General features: G+C 35.4%; 1 long non-coding RNA gene across 1 annotated transcript; it reads left to right on the top strand.

Annotated features, from left to right (window-relative positions):
- The first annotated feature begins 2389 nt into the window (after positions 1-2389).
- Positions 2390-4035, top strand: LOC136063246 (uncharacterized). Its single transcript, XR_010624950.1, has 3 exons — positions 2390-2559; positions 2789-2853; positions 2964-4035. It is a non-coding gene; the product is annotated as an uncharacterized LOC136063246 (long non-coding RNA).
- The last annotated feature ends 524 nt before the right edge of the window (positions 4036-4559 follow it).

Here is a 4559-nt window from a genome sequence, read left to right on the forward strand (position 1 = left end):
TGCATCATAAAATGTAATTTGTACACACTACATCCTTCTTATGTCATTCTGACGAAACAAAATATATTTAACTTTTGATATGATGTATCTAAAAAGGTCAGTACATGTTTAATTAGCAACTAAGTACCAAAATATTATCTACACATATGGAAAATGTTTTCCAAATTCTGAGTTCCAAATCCAAAATAAGTTAGGCTAATTAGCATATAAAAACTAGCTAACTACAAATTTACAATATGTAATCCAAAAGAGAATTATCAATTTAACGTAAACTAGCTAATTACAAATATGAAATCCAAAAGAGAATTTTCATTCTAAGGTTCTTCTAATCTAATCACTGTCATTGTCATATCCAATTTCATCATCTAAATATTTTAGGTTTTGTTTTTGAAAATGTTAAACTTAAGTACTATAGGTTTTTTTGAGATTTTATGTTGACATATAGGTAAATATGGGACTTCAATTCATTATTGGGCTTCTGATAACCCATTGGGCTTGTGGATTTAGGTGGATTATCTTACCCAAATGAATTCCACTTAAAAAAAAAATAAGGAGACAATATAAACATATAAATTGGTGATTTTGTTGTTCCATAAGATATCTCTAAGCTTACAAATAAATAAAGAATGAACTATATAAATTTGAGTACTTTCTAAATTATTCACTACTTTGTTGGCTACTTCTGGTACGATGCCCACAAAGTCAACTGGGTATGATGCTCTCTTAATTAAAAAGAGATTGAATCATATTGGGTGCCAATCTGCATAGCTGCCCTAGATGTCTACTTCTAAGTGAAACAAAGTATCATTCAAACAATTTTTGAACACTTTTGAATTATGATTATTTTTAACTATCCAAAGTACTTCAATTATCCACGGATGACATTAGCCAAACTCTTCAAGATTTTTACATGCTCTCTTCCTTTGTTCCTACTTATATGGACAAACAGTACTGTCATGTGTAATTGCCAAGTGCCAACTCAATATGAAATCAGATCTTTAAGAAGCAATCTTACTTGAACTTACATTTTAAAGCTTAAATTGCAAAAGTACTCTAATATATTTACCACTAGTGGGCAGTTTTTCACCTTTAAAATACAGACAATATTTCCAAACCAAATCACTGCCAATTCAACATACTAGATGATATTCTGTGCGATGTGCGGATACTTTACAATTTTATTTGAAATAATTTTTATGTATATTAAGACCTATTATAATACTTATTTTGTTGTATAGTATTTATATTTGGCCACAATATTATTGAATACTTTGAAAATTTATTTATTTTATTTCATATTTTATTAAAATAAATTGAATAAAACTATAAAGATTATAACATATTATAATATTTACTGTTAAAATTAGAATTTATTTTTAAATTGATTAAATGATTTTGAAATATATAAATAAGAATGTAAAACATAAAATACTTTTATATCTTAAAATTACATAAATTTAAGAAACCTCCCAAACATTTCTTCAACCTTAATGTAATGTTGAATTTAATCAACCATCTAATTGGCTTTATTCCGTGACCAATTTGCTTGTAATTTAGCACTTAGTAACCCTGTATTTAGGTGGGAAAATTGTAAGGGTAGTGTGTGAGAAGATGTGAAGAAAAGCTCAAGAGTGTGCAAGAAAAACAGAGTCTCGCGACTAGGACTTGTGGGTGATTCGCGACTGGCAAGCCGCGAAATGCAGTCACGTGAGAGGCACACTTGGAAGCTGAAGGGTCGCGCCAGCTGTCACGCTACAGGATAAAAGTTCCAGTCTGGCCAGGTCGTTACGTCGCGACTTGATTTCGCGACTTGGCCAAGCCGCGAGTTCAAGTCGCCAACTTGCCCTGTTTGGCAAAAACTGACGTTTTGCATTCCCTTCTCACTCTACTATATATACACCCTTATACCCATCATTTTGTGAGAGCTTCCAGAGAGAATTTTGTAAGAGAAAACCCTAGAGAAATACAAGATTGATTCATCCCCAATCTTCATCTAAAGAGACTCTACAAATTCCTCTACTCTCTTCCTTTCCATTGTCATTCCCTTGAGAGGCCATTTACCAAACCCTTGTCTCACCACACCCACGTCTGTGAGAAGGTCCATTTGGTGCTTTGGGAAGCAGTTTGGAAAGGAACCAATATACATTGGTTGATGCTATGGTCAAGTAGCGGAATCCGGGAAGCTAGAGAAGAAATAGGTTCGGCGTAACCTCGTTGGAGCAAGAAGCTTGGAGGGCTTAGGTACTTGGGTAGATTAGGCTTGGAGGGTCTTCTGCTGTTCATGTATCCCAACTATATTCTTTAGTGGATTATTTGACCGCTTGGAGGGCGGCGGNAGTCCGTCACTGTGTGGATCAAAGTGCTTTGATTATGCAAGGTTATCAAACATCCATCTTTTTCCTTTTCTTTTTCAAACTTTTTTAGGTCATGTGTCTGTGCCATGTCTTGATTGTGTCCAAATTGTGTATATATTTGCCAGATAATTTGCATACACGCATGCAGCCGTGTCTTAGTCCAACACATTCACATAGGGGCTTATGCTGTGTTTGTGCTCCTTAGGTCGGGCCTCTCTCTCTCTCTCTTCTTCTTCTTCTTCTTCTTTTATTTTTATTTTTTGCGTTTTTTATACATTACTGGCTACCTATTCTATGTATTGTTATTAGATAATTATGCTTTTTGTCAGTACTTGCTTTTTAATACAACACACACCAAGCATGACAATGCTTTTCTCTTGCTAACCTTATATTTTATCTTGCCAAGAAATACCACATTCACATTATGCTTACAGGTTTTGAGTTATGATGGTTTGCATTCCCCTGATTCTTTGGCAGTCACAGCAGCTGGGATAGCAGTGTAAGCCTGATAAATTTTCATTTACTTCCCCATTCCTATGAGGAATTACAGCATGTTATTACATTTAAGACATCAATGTTTCTTTAATCCTAATCATTTAAAAATTACAGAGCTCTTTCAGAAGTGCCCAACTCAAAAGCAGTTGCAGGAGTTAGAATTGGTCTTGTTGGCGATAAGTATATTGTGAATCCCACATCGAAGGAGATGGAAGAATCTGAGCTGGACTTGTTGTTAGCTGGTACAGATAATGCAATATTGATGATAGAGGTAAACTCCTTACTCTTATTTTTTTTAATGTTTAATTTTTCTTTTGTTTACCTTCTTATTTTTCATTTTGTATATTTAACGGATAAGTGGATGACAATATCCATATATTTACAATTTATTTTTTTGATTGGTGAGTATTTTTTTGATAGATTGACTGGTAAGTTATACACACATCTAGTGGGTTTTGAGCTTATGACATTACCCTTCACCCATTCTTATGTCATTGACTCAAATGCCATTTTCTCCTCTCACAAGAATGAGTGGAGGGTGAGATTTAGGAATGACAACGGGTCGGGTTCGGGCCGGGTTTCTATATCCCCAAACCCGACCCACGGGTCTATATCAGTTACCCGAACCCCACCCGGTTAATAAAAGGATTTTTTTCCCAGGCTCCAAACCCAGCCCCGCGGGCCCCGCCCACTTTAGGCCCAATCCTAAGTCCTAATGGCCTAAACTGTGGCCCAATTTTTTTTTATTTATTTAATTTCCGTAATTAATTTAATAAATCTCAGATTTTTACACTAATTCAATTTACAATAATGATTTTAGATTTTTACATTAATTTTAGATTTCAAATTTCACATAAATCTACAATAATTTACTTTTAGGTTTCTCATTTTCCCTTTCAAAACACAAACCCAAATACAGAAATCACAAACTCAAAAACAAAAATCACAAGAAATAATACATAAAAATTACAAACCCATACATAAATCCTATATACATAACCCAAATACATAAAAAAAAAAATTCTTCCTTGCAACAAGATCTTCCACAAGTTCAAATATATACAAAATAAATCCCCCAAATCCAAATCTGGGACCATTACATCAAGTTCAAAAATCTACAAAATAAATCTCACAAATGAATATACACAATAATACCCCTTTCAGGCACCAAGTAACGAACCTTAAAAAAAAAAAAAAGGAGAGATCTTGGCAGTGGCAGATCTTGGCGGAGGTGGCAGATCTTGGCTGAGCTACACTTGGAGAAGACAGATTGGAGAAAGAGAGAAACAAACCTGTGATGATCTTGAGACCGGCGGTAACAGAGCTTGAGACTAACGGTGACAGAGCTTGAGGCCGGTGGTGAGATCGCGTGATGGTGACGGTGACACAGGTTAGAGCTTGAGGTTGAGTCCGTGAGTGAGAGTGAGTGAGAGAGGGAGAAGAGGGTGAGTCTGTGAGTTAGAGAGGGAGAGGAGAGTGAGGCTGTGAGGGAAGGGATGGCTGAGTGTGGAATATGAGAGTAAGTAGGGTTTTTTAAGTTTATATATATATATATATATATAAGGGGTTTTTGGGTAATTACATACTTAAACGGGTTGGGTCCGGGCTGGGTATGACAAAAACCCAGACCCAACCCGGACCCGTTTCGGGTTTTTTTTTTTTAAAGACCCATACCCGACCCTATTATTTATCGGGCCGGGTAAAATCCGA

Source organism: Quercus suber, unplaced genomic scaffold, assembly GCF_002906115.3.
Source record: "Quercus suber isolate HL8 unplaced genomic scaffold, Cork oak 2.0 scaffold_503, whole genome shotgun sequence".
In the NCBI taxonomy this organism is placed as follows: domain Eukaryota; kingdom Viridiplantae; phylum Streptophyta; class Magnoliopsida; order Fagales; family Fagaceae; genus Quercus; species Quercus suber.